This window comes from Eulemur rufifrons, chromosome 19 (genome assembly GCF_041146395.1).
Source record: "Eulemur rufifrons isolate Redbay chromosome 19, OSU_ERuf_1, whole genome shotgun sequence".
In the NCBI taxonomy this organism is placed as follows: domain Eukaryota; kingdom Metazoa; phylum Chordata; class Mammalia; order Primates; family Lemuridae; genus Eulemur; species Eulemur rufifrons.
The window spans coordinates 41,604,244-41,621,641 of record NC_091001.1 but is presented as its reverse complement, the minus strand read 5'-3'; positions in this window follow the sequence as shown (position 1 = coordinate 41,621,641).

The window sequence follows — 17,398 nt, the reverse complement described above, 5'->3', positions numbered from 1 at the left end:
AATTCCCTGGTTTAAAGGATCCTCTTCCCCCAGCCTCCTGAGTAGCTGGGACTACAGGTGCACACCAATGCCCAGCTAATTTTTAAATTTTTTGTAAAGATGTGGTCTCAGTATGTTGCCAAGGCTGGTCTTGAACTCATGGTCTCAATCCTCCTGCCTTGGCTCCCCAAAGTGCTGGGATTATGATGTGAGCCACCACACCTGGCCATGGCCCTTTACTTTGTTTTAGATTTCTTCTAGTTTACATGCAGAAAAAGACTAATTGGGTATTTGAATTATGAATCTGATATAGGTGTGTATATTTTCAATTTATATTTGGTGAATTTTCTCCAATAAGTGTGAAATAAAATATCAACCCCATATATTTGTGACAACAAAACATAATACAAAAACAAGGCAAATAATGATTTTGGACATAGGCAATTCCAGGAAGCAAGTAACAACCTTATCCCTTCCAAAATAGTTCTGTCTGTCCATGCAATAAATGTTTATTTAGAACCTACAATATGCTAGGCACTGGGCCATATGTCAGGAATAAAAAGTTGAATAAGATACAGAAGAAACACACTTTTAGGTAGCGAGTGGGTATTTACTGACATTTTCCCACTTTATGTTGGGCTAAGGGGCTAAATTGCTGGAGCCAACATCAAACCCTTCATTTACAGATCATAAAACTTGATAGAATCCACCAGCCAGCCAGCCGCAAACTGATGAGGTAACGCTAAGTAAAGCTCTTTCTTGTCCACAGGCATGGAAGTGTGGGCCATATCCAGGAACCAATAAAACTACCTTAGATGCTGTGACTCATGCAGTTTGTCTAAAATACCTCCAATGTGGGAACCTGTCCAAGGGATTGCTAGTCACACCTCATAGTTGTGGATTACTTCCCAGATTATAAAGCACTTTCCTGTATGCTAGTAACACCTCTATGACATATGTAGGGCAGGCATAATGATTACCCATATTTTACAGGTGAGGAAACTGTGATATTTAATAATGAAATCACTTATCCAAGTTACCAGACCAGCAAGGGGCAATGGTTGGGTAAGGTAGACTTGTTTGCCTTCCATTGTGTGTCCTGTAACTCCAGAGAACATAGAGCACTCCCCTTAAATTTAGTGGGATCTCTGGGGAGTACTATAATTTGGGAACCAGTAGCAATCAAGGCCACAAAACGCTGGTCATTATATGGAGACCAGTGGCCCACCATGGTTGTATAGGGGTGGTTGTCCTTAAGTAGTGCCTGGGATCCCAAGGGTCTGCCGTATACCTAACGAGGACAGGGAGTTTGCTGTTGCCTCAGGTCATGGATGGAGCAGTGGGTCCCACACCTCGGGCATTGCATTTGGGAGAGAAGGCGATGGGATGCTGTGTGTATCCTCTGTAGAAGATCATGGGGGAAGCCAATACTAGGTCTTTACATGAGGGTCCTGTGGTGCTGGAGGGTGGCCCTGGAAATTCTGAAATGGGGGCTTAGCTCAGCGGAAAGATTTGTTGCCTTGGGAAGCAAAGTTGGGGTCTTGGGTAGTCCTCATTAGCAGCCAATAACTCTAAGCCATCTAGGTCCTCTTTAATAGTGGCCACCTGACTAAGTGAACTGGGAAGCCCTGTAGTTTGCAGATGCTTCCTTGAAAAAAAACTGCCTCATGTCTGTGTCAGAAGAATCCTGCTCAAGGCTGGATAGGGCTTCCCATCCAAAACTTACCAATATTCCTTTCCTTAACTGGTGTCTCTCCTCTAAGGTATTCCAGGTGGTGAGAGCACATGCACTAATAACCGAGAAGGTAGGATGGGCTCCTTTTCATGCTGTGAACACACAATGACGCAAGGATAAGGAGAGTTGCACTACGAGCTTGGGATGAGTGGACACAGCACAACTGCTCTCATTAGTCTGCAGGGCTTTAGAGGACCCCTGCTTACTGTCAGCCTGTTTTACAGTGAGCCAAAAGGGTTATGGTGTCCTCTGGCCTTTTAGTGGGGGCCTGAGTAGGGTATTTGAGGCCACTATTCGTGAGTGTTTCTTCCACAGGACACCATGAATGTTTTGTTTTATAACCTTGAGGATCAGAATTTTTGTTGTGATAGAGGCCTGGGCAGCAGCAGCATCGGTGGTAGCAGAAGCACATAAGGGTCTGTATCGGTCAGAGTTTTGCAGAGAAAGAGAACTAATAGGATGTATGCATAGGGAGAAAGAGATCCATTTTCAAGAATTGCTTACTGGATTATAGAGGCTAGACAGTTCAAAATTTGCAGGCTGGGCCAGCAGTCTGGAGACCCAGGAAGAGCTAATGTTGCATGTCAAGTCTAAAGGCCATCTGCTGGCAGAATTGCCTCTTGCTATGGGGAGGTCAGTCTTTTGTTCTGTTCGGGGCTTCAGTTGAATGGATGAGACCACCTTGTGGAGGACAATCTGCTTTACTCAAAGTCCACTGATTTAAATATTAATCTTATCAAAAACACTGTCACAGAAACATCAAGAATAAATAATATTTGACCACATATCTGGGTACAATGGCCCAGCCAATTTGACATATGAAATTAACCATCTCTTAATTAAAACAAAGCAATGAATTAAAAAGAAAAAAATTAAAAGTCAAAATATATTTATTAAAAAAAGAGAAATTTGGGCTGGGCACAGTGGCTCATGCCTGTAATCCTAGCACTCTGGGAGGCCGAGGTGGGTAGATCGTTTGAGCTCAGGAGTTGGAGACCAGCCTGAGCAAGAGCAAGACCCAAAATAGAAGGAAATTAGCTGGACAACTAAAAATATATAGAAAAAATTAGCCGGGCATGGTGGCACATGCCTGTAGTCCCAGCTACTCGGAGGCTGAGGCAGGAGGATCACTAGAGCCCAGGAGTTTGAGGTTGCTGTGAGCTAGGTTGAAGCCATGGCACTCTAGCCCAGGCAACAGAGTGAGACTGTCTCAAAAAAAAAAAAAAAACAGAGAGAGGAATTAACCATCACAGGGTCCTAGTGAGACATCTGCTCTTAAAAGTTCAAGACCAGCATGGGCGATGTGAGACCCTGTCTTTACAAAAAATAAAAATAAAAAAAATTACCTGGGTGTGATGGCTCACACCTGTGGTCCCAGCTACTCAGGAGGCTGAGGCACGAGTTCAGCCCAGGAGTTCAAGGTTACAGTGATCTATGATCGCACCACTGCACTCCAGCCTGGGCAACAGAGTGAGACCCTGTCTCTAAAAAATAAAAACTAAAAAAAGAGTAAGACTTTAGTACACAGCATGGTAGCTTTTTCTCTCATGAGTGACCACTGAATGGGCCCATATATAGCATAGGGTGTTGGTCTTTCCCTTGAGCAGTCTATAGAAAAGGGGCTGTGTGCAGCTATACCACCCTGGTTAGCACTTGGATGGAAGATGAGGGACCAATGTCCGGTTGAGGCACATCACCCATGGTCACAGGGTAAAAGTTGTTCCCCTGAGCCCATCTCTGTAACAGCTTATGCTGGAATTGAGAACATGTAATTTAATCTGAAACACATGGATAGGTCTAGGCAAAGACTCTCAACACAGGGCCACTTTACAAAGGGATAATTTCCCAATTTCCAGTTTTTCTTTTTCTTTTTTCTTTTCTTTTCTTTCTTTCTTTCTTTCTTTCTTTTTTTTTTTTTTTGGAGATAGGGTCTCCCTCTGTCACCCAGGCTGGAGTGCAATGGTGCAGTCATAGCTCACTATAACCACAAACTTTTGGTCTGAAGTGAACCTTCTACCTCGGCCTCCCAAAGTACTGGGATTACAGATGTGAGCCACCACGCCCAGCCCAACCTTTCTTTCTTGTGAAGCTGAAAACACAGGATAAGTCTGTCTTAAAATAAGGGCTTTGAGGTATGTTGGAAAGAAAAGGAAGTCCAGAGCCTTTTCTCCTCCACGTCTGCCTAAGAAATATTTTCACATGCAACATGTGCACAATAGAACACTTCGCATTCATTAAAGAGAGAGGCAGGGCTAATGTACTGAACCTAAATATTGTTCAGGCTACACAGCTAAATGGGGGGAAAATAAGTTGCAAAATGAAATGTACTCAATGACTCCATTTTTATAAAGATGAATGATAGTAGATTTTAGAAAGTGAAAATTTGAGGGGAAATGAAAGAAGTTATCTGTGAGAGATGAGATTACAGGACATTTTTACTTTTCATGTTTTATATTTCTATAATGACTAACTTTGTATACCTTATTACTTTTGTAATCAGAAAAATAATTAATGGTATAATTAGTGGTAGAAACTACCAAGCAAGTCTTTTCCCCTACTTTCCCCTAGACATTTAGAGTATATAAATTGGGTCATACAAATTCAATCACTTTCAATTGCATCCCCAAATGTCTGTGTTTGAGATCATCTCTGCTCAGCAGATCAGCCATCAAAATTGTTGTTAGCCTGATGAAATGTGTGGGGGTCATTTATTGCCAGCATATAACAAATGCTATGTGAGAACGGCCACGTAGGGTTAGAGGCCATCTCTGACCTCTGCAGGAGACCTCAGGTCCTCAACAGGCAGAGCAGTTCCAGCCTGCCACTGAGAGCTAAAGGAATGGCTCCTTCTGTCCCTTCTAAGCTTCTCTGAAGTTACTCACATCTCTTGTCTTTTCCTTTCTTTTGACCCATTTCATTCGTTAAATCCACTAACATCTGGCTTCTCTCCCAGTTACAATGGTGACAATACATTGTGGGTTTTCCAGTGTAGTTCCCTTCCAGTGTATGTGATGTACTTTTGGACCATCGAAAGACTTCATATAGATAAGTTCATAAGTCAATCAAAATCCATCATCAGACCCTGTTTTTCAGTTTTCCGTGCTAGAAACATGGTTTTTGTTCCGCCTGCACTATGGAATTTGCTCTCTAGATGATTGCTGGTAACCTTCACGTCACCTTCTCAGCCTTCTTTCAGTTTACCGCCTTAGTAGCATTTAAAACTGCTAATCATGTCTTCCTGTTTCAAATCTCCTCCATTATTTTTCATGAATCTACATTCTCCTTCCTTTGTAAATGCTTCTTAACATACACAGTCAGCCTTTCATATCTGTGGGTTCCACATCCATGGATTCAGCCAATGGTGAATGGAAAATATTTTTGGGGGAAAAAATGGATGGTTTCATCTGTACTGAACATACATAGACTTTTCTTGTCATTATTCACTAAACAATATGATACAACAACTATTATATTTGAGTAGCATTTACATTGTATTAGATATGAGTAATCTAGAGATGATTTAAAACATATGAGAGGATGTGTGTAAGTTATATGCAAATATTACACCCTTTTATATAAATATAAGGGACTAGAGCATCTCTGGATTTTGGTATCCACAGGAGTCCTGAAGCCAATCCCCCATGGCTACTGAGGGACAACCATGTATATTGGATTCTTAATTTCTTAGTCTATCTCCATCTGCATACATTCTGTTCTCTCCCCACCCAACTACGCACTTCTTTCCTTGTATCCCCTAGTTTGGTTAAAGAGACCTACTCAGATGAGTTATTTTCAACCACTTCCTCCTCTTCCTCCCACACCAACACCTGAGCATCCATACCAATCAGCCCCTATATCCTACTTTCCATTATCTCCTACAACTTGCCCTGCCTTCTCCTGTATCGTCTGGTACATCCCTAGCTCAGACCCTCGTCCCTCACTGCAGTGCCTCAGCCTCTCTTTGACCACAGTCTCAAAACTATGTCTTGCCTAGCGGAATTCAGAGTTTTCATTTAGTAAGTCAGAGCGTTATTTAACCATACACAGAAGGAGGTAACTCATCTAGAAGCTGAGCAGAGTAAGTGGAGAACAACCAAGAAGACAGATGAGTTCTCCAATCTTAATGATCATGTAAAGGTCCAAGACATGCATCAACTGGCACAACTAGTGTGGGCAGTAAGGAATGTAAGAAAACAAGTTTCCTAAGAGCCAGCTCCAGATCCCTACAGCAGCTAGGCTTTCCAGTATGTGAATGGACCTCTAGACTGACCGGAGGTGTGGGTGTTCTTTTGTCTCAGTGGCTATGACTGAACAAGTTAGGTTGAGATCATTATTAGAACACCTTGTGGCCTTTTATGTATAAATCAAGAAGAAACTCTGTTCCTTATCTGTTTCCCCAGAATTACATAATACTCTTAAGGAACATATTTGGAAATTAATATTTTAGATAACAATGCATATTGCCTCCAAAATTGTGGCAAACATTGTCCAAAGACAATGAGCTGTTCCTATCAATGTAATATAGACAGGAAACTTACTGTGAAATAATTTGGGTAGGGGCTTAGGTGAGGGAAACAACATGAGCATTTCTCTCTGGTCTGAAGGTTTTTGCTGGTCAGTTGTCTGTGTTCTCTACATGTTAATTTTGTTCATTTATCCATGCTATTTATTGATCTGGTCTTGAAGGGAGAGAATAAGGCCTACACTCTACAATGACAATAGTACTGAGGTTGAAAAACCCTAATTTAAGCTGACCTTTCCTTTCATTAATTTAATTAGTGAACCTTGACAGCTATGTTTGAACACTTTGGCCGAAGTTGCTGTAGTATCAAATAAAATTTGTTCTATATCTGCAGTTTTTAAAATTAGAATGTAAGAATTAAATCCTGACATTTTCAAAGGAAAGAAACATATACACCATATAAGACCCCACCCTGACTTCTTTACAGATGAGCAAATTGGGGGCCAGAAATAGATACCTTATATGGTAAATGACTTCACTTCTTGCCATTTGTTTCCTCATTTGCAAAATGGAAGTAATTCTTGCCCTAATTCCTCACACTTTTTGAAGTCAAAGTATGAAAACTTACGTGAAAGCACTCTGTATATTATAAAGATGTCTACATATATGTAGGGATTATTACTGACCACGACCTCATAGCTATGTACAAAGCAAAGATTAAAACACTGTTAAATACAACTTATAGAAGCCAGGCATGGTGGCTCTTGCCTCATGCTGTTTTTATTAGGTCTTATTGTTTGGAAAACTGAGTCTTCTTTCTATCGAAGAGTAAACTTTTTGTTTTTTGAAATCAGTAACTTTAGCTAAATGAATGATTTATTTTACAATGACCTGTGATCCTATTTTATGATATCAAGTGTTTTAAACCTTTGATGTTTGACAAACTGTCCAAAATCAAAATTTCAAATTATTTTAGGGCCCCTGGAAGTCCAAGAGAGACATATTTGGCTTATTTGGTGTGTAAAATTATAGGAAGCATTGCCAAATATGAAATGGTATTTAACTTTCTTTGGGTCATATTTGTATGAATGTGTTGTGAATATGTATTTCAAAATAGTATAAGATTCCTAAAATTCTAATATGTCTTGGTATATGTTACCAGCAACTATGATTATTATGTGAAATTGTTGTATGCCACAGAAATAACCAAATTTCCTTGTCAATTATGTCTTTAACCATGTCTATTCTAAGACTTGTCATCCACAATTATTCTTTCTTTCTTTTTTTTTTTTTTTGAGATAGGGTCTCACTCTGTTGCCCGGGCTAGAGTGCCGTGGCATCAGCCTAGCTCACAGCAACCTCAAACTCCTGGGCTCAAGCAATCCTACTGCCTCAGCCTCCCGAGTAGCTGGGACTATAGGCATGCGCCACCATGCCCGGCTAATTTTTTCTCTATATTTTTTAGTTGTCCAGCTAATTTCTTTCTATTTTTTTTTTTTTTTTTTTTTTTAGTAGAGACAGGGTCTCGCTCTTGCTCAGGGTGGTCTCGAACTCCTGAGCTCAAGCAATCCTCTTGCCTTGGCCTTCCAGAGTGCTAGGATTATAGGCGTGAGCCACCGTGCCCAGCCATATTATTTCATTTTGATTCTTCTCAAAAGGCAGTTTATAACTGGCTATAGTCAAAATTTTGCTTCTTCAAGGACAGGCATAGAAAGGACTATGATAAGTACTCTTGAATATAGGTCTCTGATAACTTTATAGATCATACCATTGCACTAGGAAAAACTTCCAGGCCTCTAATTAAAAAGCTAATGCAGCCACTAGGCTTGCCAGTCTCCTGCAGAGCAAGAGTTAATTACACGGGACTAAATATAGAAGACTGAAATAATTTTTTATGACTTTTTTTTTGTTTGAAGCATTGATGATTCTTTTTGTTTGTCAGAAGTCAAGAAATTTTTTTCTTCTTTTGAGCTATTTATTGCTTACAACAATATGGATAAAGTGTATTTCTGTGAGCAAAATTTGAAGCTTTTTTCTCTCTAGTTGATGTCTCCAGAATTTGTAAACTATTTGTGACTATTCTTACTTTATGGCAATATAGTTATTTGCATAAGTTCAATGAGAATCTGTTTTCTTGTATAACAGGACACAGTTGGAGACACTGGTTATGTTATTAAATATCAAGGCTTTGACTGGAATGGCATGTTTTCAAATATGCCCAGATTGCTTTGAAGAATCGAGCTTTATGGAACCAATAAAAAGCTTTCTGGAAAGACTGATTTTGTACTTTGAGTACAACAAATTTCCTGACCTGTAGATAAGAAGAGGAAGTCACTTTCTTTCTTTCTTTTTTTCTTTTTTGAGACAGAGTCTGGCTCTGTTGCCCGGGCTAGAGTGCTGTGGCATCCACCCAGCTCACAGCAACCTCAAACTCCTGGGCTCAAACAATCCTATTGCCTCAGCCTCCCGGACTATAGGCATGTGCCACCAGGCCCAGCTAATATTTTTTCTATATGTTTTTAGTTGTCCGGCTAATTTCTTTCTATTTTTTAGTGGAGACAGGGTCTCACTCTTGCTCAGGTTGGTCTCAAACTCCTGACCTCTAGTGATCCTCCTGCCTCAGCCTCCCAGAGTGCTAGGATTACAGGTGTGAGCCACCACGCCCGGCCGAGAAAGTCACTTTCTGACAGGCCCAGGAACCCTAAGTTATTTTGGGAACCTCAAGAAAAGAGGAATTCATCCAATTTATGCTGGTATTGTGGACAGTCTGATGGCAAATCCTTGACTTGGCTTTCTAGCCTCTAAAGTCTAATCTGAGTTTCCTTATGAAAAAGTTCCAGCAAAGCCAATTTAAAAGAGCTTATATGGCCAATAATTATTCTTGCTGTACTTTAGGCAAATAATCAAGCCAAGGATATTAAGACTAAAATTTATTTTGCAAATAATTGGTTCTATGATTTATGCTTGGTTAAAAATGAGAAACTGGAGAGAAAAAAATATGTTTTAGAAGAAACTACAGTACACCTGTTATTAGATTCTAGCCTTGTTCATTGGTTTAGAGTTTTTATTATTTGCCTACAACTTGGCATTTCTCCTTTTCTGATTTAATTTCTCCCCTGTGTGACTTGATCTCATAAGAATGAGCCTCCCTAGTGCTGTGGGATTAGATGAAACATACAACCACAAACTCATGTTTTCTACAATGCTTTCTCGGAAAGATTTTGAAGAACAGGGAGAAATGCAAAGGAAAATAAAAATCTCAGGACTCCGAACTCCTTATACAAATAGGAAGGTGGGAAGGTCAAGTCTGAAAGATGAGTCATGCAACACTCCCTTCCAAATGAATAGTTGTTACTAACATCATGCATTAGGCAGATCCTCATGGAAAGGTAAAAGGCCTCAGGCATCTACAAGGACTGCCCCCACAGATAATTCACAAGGAAATTGTTTTCTGGCCTCCCATAAACAAGGACATGCATATTGTAACTTTGGGTCTGCAGACTAAGTCTAATTCCTAAAACTAAAGTCTATTCAATACCACACTGATAATGTTGATTACAAGTTTATCTTCCCAGGTGTGGCACAAAGAAAAGATAAGATCAATCATTTTTCTACCTGGGACTGTGTAATTGATGCTTCCATTACTCCCTTTTTGGCTTCAAACATTCACTTTATGTAAAATGTAGATTTCCTGAGCACCAACTAAAGTCTCAAAAGAATGTAACAATTTGTCTTTCCACCTGCCTGCCCTTCTTCCTACATGCTCCCCTGCTTTTTAAGGAAAGGTATAAATACTAAACCTCCTAAAAACCTCTTTGGAAAAAAACAGTCACAGATATATATGTACTTGTGTTTTTCTCAGACATGCCCTAAAGCTGGCTTAATAAACCTCGATTGATTGAGATCTTTGCCTTAATCAGTCACTTCGGGTTGTCAATACAAAGCAAAGTTAAAACCACTGTTAAATAAAACTTATAGAAGCTAGGTGTGGTGGCTCATGTCTGTAATCCCAATGCTTTGAGAGGCCAAGTTAGGGGGATTACTTGCTTGAGGCCAGAAGTTTGAGACCAGCCTGGGCAATGTAGTGAGACTCTCCCCACCCCCTGCATCTCTTAAAAAAACGTAAATGCTGGATTATGTTGAGTATAATTTTGGTATTATAGGGACCAAGGGAAACTTGCCCTTTGCTTGCTAAAGTTTTGCTGAAAAATCAATTCACAAAACACAGCTTAATTCAGGTGTGGTTATATTCTTAGTCTCACAAGGAGGGGAAGAAAAAAACAATTGTTTTCTTTGGTGTATCTGGATCTTAGATAAAGAAACTTCAACTTTATTCTGTGCTTTGGAAGAGACTATGGGGATCAGGGGTGGGAAGAGACAACTTGAGGCTTCTTCAGTTCAGCATGTCAAAATGCCATATTTGGGGGTTATCAGTTTCTGAGCCCCAACAGTATAAAGGCTATTCCTTGACTCCTAACATAGTTGAAAATGTGAATCCAAGAGCTAACTAAATGGATCAGTTCACCTTCAGAATAACTGGACTTTTCTATATTAATGTTCCTTGTTCTGTGCAATTTTAGGAAATATTTTCATCAGGCAATTTTCCCTAGTAAAATAATATTCTCCCAGACTCTTAGAGCATATATGTGACAGGAGAGGAAAGAAATCACCAAGCAGAAGTATTTTCTGTAGAGGAGCAAGGCTGTCAGAGGCATGGGGAAAGGCGATTGGGGGTAAGGAAGAGTGAAGTAAAATTGGTGACTACATGTGTAGTCAAGCTTCACAGCTCTTCAGAGAACACATGTTTGGAAAATGGCAGCATTAGCATGATCTGAGGGAGTTGTTTTTAGCCCTCTGATGTCAAAAAGTCACTTCTCAGGGATTTGTGCAGACCGAGTCAAAGGGTCAGTGGTCTGAACTGGCTTGAACTGGACGACAGCTGCCCCCTAGTTCCTTTAAGCAACCATTACTATAGTGACCCACAGTCGCAGATGTTGTCCGTAAGGAAGCTAGTGGAAGTTTAGTTATTTATTATTTGGCTATATGACTTAAAATGGGAGTTTTAAGATCAACCAGAAGTAGGCAATTAGCAAAAGCAAACAGGGCAGTTTAACTTTGGTGGGCTTAATCAGGTTAGCCCTCAGTTTCATTATTTGTGAAAGATGTTTTGATTATCTATTGCTATATAACAAATCATTGCAAATATTAGTAGCTTAAAACCACAACAAGGTAGTGCTGTGAATCTGCAATTTTGGCTGGGTTCGTCAGGGATGGTTTCTCTCTTCTCCATGAAGCATCAGCTCAGGCAGTTCAACTGGACTGGAGTATCCTCTTCTAAAGTGGCTCACAAGGCTGGGCACCGTGGCTCACGCCTGAAATCCCAGCACTTTAGGAGGCTGAGGCAGGAGGATTGCTTGAGCCCAGGAGTTCAAGACCAGCCTGGGCAACATAATGAGACCTTGTCGCTACAAAAAATTAAAAAATTAGTCCAGCGTGGTAGGGTGTGCCTGTAGCTACTCAGGAGGCTAAGGTGGGAGGATCACTTGAGTTCAGGAGTTGGAGGCTGCAGTGAACTATGATCACACCACTGCACACCAACCTGGGCAATGGAGTGAGACCCTGTCTCAAAATACAATACAATACAATACAATACAAATAAAATACAATACGAACCCACTCATGTGGCTGGAAAGTTGGTACTAGCTGGTGGCTAAGAACTGACCCAGGGTTCTTGGCCAGGAATTGGCTCCTGTCTACATGGGCTTCTCTACAGGAGTGCTTGGATTTATGAGCTGCAGTCGTCTGCATGACATGGTGACTGGGCTCCCAGAGCAAGCCGCCTGAGAGCCAGATAGCGGCAATGGCCAGGCTCTTAAGCTTGGCCCTGTAACTTGCACAGTGTCATTTTTAATTATCTTCTATTGGTCAAAGAAGTCATAAAGCTCACCCAGATTTGTGGTGAGGAGGCTTAGACCCCAACCTCTTAATGGGAGGAATATTAAAGAAACTGTTGTCATCTTTAATTTGGCATATTTCAATGAGAAAGAAAGAGAGATTCTGAAAAGTTGGTAAGAGCTGGGGAGGGAAAAAATGAGAAAGGGGAGCATATGAAACAACAGTAAACAGTTCAATAATGATTAGAGAGAAAATTATGGAGCACAGACATGGAGAATCCAAAATATATATAATGAGTGACCATGAAGAGAATGAAAATAATGGAAGGGGAAAACTTAATATGTCATTATTTATAATCCTCCCCTCTTCTTTCTAAAAGCTAGTGGCCTTATAAGAATATTTCTCAATGTTGGCCTTTCTGGTGGGTCAATTTTACCAAGTACATGGAATGCCTCTCCATTGTGTACGTTCAAGTTTTTTATATCAGTAAAGTTTTGTTGAATTATCAATTTTGGTATTTTTTCTTGTTCAGTTGCTTTGGTTTTCTTTTTTAGGGACTCCTGTTATACTTATGATGACTCTTTTTTGCCTAGGATCTATAGTTAACACTTTAAAAAAAAAACCCTTTAATTTCTTTCTGTTATGTCTACTTTATCCTGTGTGGCTTTGAATTTAATCTTTCATGAATTTCTAAAAATTTTAAATTTCTTTCCTGAGCTCTGTCATTGTTCTTTTTCATGTTCTCCTGTTGTCTTATTTCTGACTTTATTAATTTTTATGTTATTCCTTCACAGTTTCTGTCATTTTCAAATGCCTTATTGAGATATAACTCATGTACCATAAAATTCACCCTTTTAAAGTGTAGAATTTAATTACTTTTTGCATATTCATAGAGTTGTGCTACCCCCACTAAGTCAATTTTAGAATATTTTCATCATCCCAGAAAGAAACCCCAAACCTATGGTCAGTCACCCCCGTCCCACCACAACTCTCCAGTCTTATGCAACCACTAATCTACTTTCTGTTTCCATATATCTTCCTTTTCTGGACATTTCATATAAATGGGATCATACAATAGGTAGTCTTTTATGACTGGCTTCTTTCATTTAGCACAGTTTTTTCCCTTTTAAAAAATTGATACATATTTATGGGGTACATGCAATATTATGCTACATGCATAGAGTGTGTAATGATCAAGATAGGGTATTTTGGGCATCCATTACCTTGAGTATTTATCATTTCTATGTTTTGGAACATCTTCAGTCCTCTCTTCTACCTATGCGTTGGGAACATTTCAAGTATTCTTGCTATTTTGAGATATACAATACATTGTGGTCAACTATAGTCACCCTACTCTACTGTTGAACAGCAACCTCAAACTCCTGGGCTCAAGAGATCCTACTGCCTCAGCCTCCTGAGTAGCCAGGACTACAGGCATGTGCCACCATGCCTGGCTAATTGTTCTGTATATTTTTAGTTGTCCAGCTAATTTCTTTCTATTTCTTTAGTAGAGTTGGGGTCTTGCTCTTGCTCAGGCTGGTCTCGAACTCCTGAGCCCAAACGAACCTCCTGTCTCGGCCTCCCAGAGCAGAGTGCTAGGATTACAGGCATGAGCCACTGCACCCGGCCAGGATATCTGTGTTTTTCTTATTGAATTGTAAGAATTCTTTATGTATTCCGGATACATTTCCTTTATTAGATGTACGACTTTTTTTTTTTTTTTTTGAGACAGAGTCTCACTCTGTTGCTTGGGCTAGAGTGCCGTGGCATCAGCTTGGCTCACAGCAACCTCAAACTCCTGGGCTCAAGCGATCCTCCTGCCCCAGCCTCCTGGGTAGCTGGGACTACAGGCGCACACCACCACGCCTGGCTAATTTTTTCTATTTTTAGTTGTTTGGCTAATATCTTTCTATTTAGAGTAGAGATGGGGTCTCACTCGTGCTCAGGCTGCTCTTGAACTCCTGAGCACAAACGATCCACCCGCCTCGGCCTCCCAGAGTGCTAGGATTACAGGCGTGAGCCACCTTGCCCAGCCCTAGATGTATGATTTGTAAATCTTTCCTCCTATTCTGTGAGTTGTTATTCCAATCTGATGGTATCAAGTGCAACAAACAAGTTTTTAAATTTGATGAATTTCAATTTATGTATTTTTTCATTTGTGACTTTTGCTTTTGGTGTCACATCTGAGAAGTCTTTGTCTAATGCAAAGTTATGAAGATTTACTCCTGAATTTTCTTGTAAGTTTTATAGTTTTTCTTCTTCTTCTTCTCCTCCTTTCTCTTCCTGCCTTCTCCTCCTCTGTGGTATAGACAGGGCTTCACTATGTTCCCCAGGCTGGTCTCAAACTCATGGCCTCAAGCAATCCTCCTATCTTGGCCTCCCAAAGTGTTGGTATTACAGGTGTGATACAGGTGTGAGCTGCTGGTCTGGCTGTTTTAATTCTTATATTTAGGTGTTTGATCCATTTTGAGTTAACTTGTATATATTGTTTAAAGTAAGAGTTGATATGTAGTTGTCCCAACACTATTTGTTGAAGAGACTAGTCTTTCCCATTTGAATTGTCTGGGCACAATTGCCAAACATCAGTTGGCCTCAAACATGGGGGTTTATTTCTGGGCTTTTAATTCTATTCTATTTATCTATATGTCTGTCTTTATGCTTGTTTTATTGTGCTTTGCTCTAAGTTTTGATATCCGATATTGTAAGTCCTCCAAATATGTTCTCAAGATTATTTATGCTACTGTGGGTGCACATAAATTTTAAGATCAGCTTGCCAATTTTTGCAAAAAGTATCTGGGAAGGATTTTTTTTGGAATTTGTTGAGTCTGTAGATCAATTTGGAGGGGTATTGCCATACTAACAATTAATATTAAATCCTCTGATCCATAAACATCTGAAAGCTTTGCATTCCTTTAGGTAATTTCTTTCACCAATGTTTTATAGTTTTTATAGTATAAAATCTATAATTCTCTTCTGGAAATTATCCCATGAATTTTATTTATTCATATTTACATATGTAAATTTATGTTATATGCTTTAAGGATACTTTATTAAATTATACTAAATTTATTCCTGTGTATTTCAAATTTATTCCTATACATTTTATTCTTTTTCATGTCACTAATGGAATTGTTTTCTTAATTTCATTTTTGGGCCATTTAATGCTAGTATATACAAATAAAATTAATTTTTGTATATTAATCTTACATCCTTAAACCTTACTGAACTTATAAGTTTATGAGTTCTAATAGTTTCTTCCCCACCCCCCTTAGGATTTTCTGCATATAAGATTATATCATCTGCAAATATTGTTACTTTTACTTCTTCCTTTCTAATCTGGATGTCTTTTTCTTTTTCTTGCCTAATTGCTCTGGCTGGAACCTTCTGTATAATGTCGAGTAGAAGTGGTCTAAGCAGACATCCTAGTTTTATTCCTGATCTAAGGGTGGAAAAAATTCTGTATGATTTTAGTTGTGGGTTTTTCTTAGATAGCTTTTACCAGGTTGAACAATTTCTCATCTATCCCTAGTTCATCAAGATTTTTAATCATAAAAGTATTTCAACTTTTTAATATGCTTTTTCTGTATCTATTGAGAATATCATGTTTTTTAAAAAATTGTATTAATAGGTTGTATTACACTGACTTTTTGAACCAACCTTTCATTACTGGGGTAAATCTTATTTGGTCATGGTATGATCCAGTTTTTATGTTGCTGAATTTGATTTGGTTGGCAAGTATTTTGTTGAGGATCTTTGTGTCTGTATTCATACAAGTTATTGGTCTGTACTTTTCTTGCGATGTTGCAGTCTGGTTTGGTATCAGTGTAATACTGGCCTCATAGAGTGGGTTAGGAAGTGTTTTCTCCTGTTCTAGTTTTGGGGAAAGTTTGTGAAGATTTGGTGTTAATTCTTTAAATGTTTTGTCAAATTCACCATTGTAGGCATGTAATCCCGAACTTTTCTTTGTTGAAAAGTTTTTAATTACTAATTCAATCTCTTTATTTGTTGTAGATCTGTACAAATTTTCTATTTAAGCTTGAGTAGTTTGTCTTTCTAGAAATTTGTCCATTTCTTCTAAGTTATCTGATTTGTTGGCATAAAGTAGTCTGTAGAATTCTCTTGTAATTTTTTCTATCCTGTAAAGTCAGTGGTGATATGCCCTTTCATTCTTGATTTTAGTAATTTGAGTCTTTTCTCTGTGTGCCTTTTTCCCCTTATTTTCCCTTAGTCAGTGTAAGGGTTTGCCAATTTTTTGATGGTTTCAAAGAACCATTTTTTGTTGATTTTTTAATATTGTTTTCATTGTCCACTTCATTAATGTTCACTCTAATCTTTATTTCCTTCCCCCACCCCCCTTTTTAGATTTAGTTTTCTGTTCTTTTCCCAGTGTTTTAAGGTAGACTGCTGATTTGAGATTTTTGTATCTTTAATGTATGTTTTTAATGGTATAAATTTTCTTGTAAGCACTGCTTTAGTCACATTCCTTAAGCTTTGGTATATTACTTTTTTAAAAATACATCTCAAGGTATTTTCAAATTTCTCTTGTCATTTTTTGTTTGATTTGTTATTTAGGAGTGTTTATTTCTACATGTTTTTGAATCTCCTAGGTTTCCTTCTGTTACTAATTTGTAATTTCAATCCATTGTGTTCAGAGAACATACCTTGTACCATTTCAATACTTTTGAATTTATTGAGGCTTGTTTTATGGTCTAGCATACGGTGTAACTTGGAGAATGTTCCATGTGCTCTTGGGAAGAATATGTATTCTGCTGTTGTTGGGTGAGATGTTCTATAAATACATTAGGTGTAGTTTATAGTCCTGTTCCAATGTTTTGTTTCTTTGTTAATTTCCTGCCTAGTTTTTCTATCCTTTATTCAAAGTGGGGTGATATCTCCAACTATTATAGCTCAATTGTTTATTTATTCCTCAGTTTTTGTCAATTTTTACTTCAGAATTCCAATAGCAAAATACAGAATTGTCAAGTACTTTATGCGCTCTGTTGTGAGGTATACAAATGTTTATAATTATTATAGCTTCTTGATGGATTTAGTCTTTTATCACTGTAAAATGACCCCCTTTATCTCTGGTAAGTTTTTATTTTGAAGTCTATTGTGTATGATAATAGTTTAGCCACTCCAGCTCTCCAACGATTGCTGTTTAGATGGTATGTATTTTTTTTTTTTTTTTTTTTTGAGACAGAGTCTCACTCTGTTGCCCGGGCTAGAGTGAGTGCCGTGGCGTCAGCCTAGCTCACAGCAACCTCAAACTCCTGGGCTTAAGTGATCCTACTGCCTCAGCCTCCCGAGTAGCTGGGACTACAGGCATG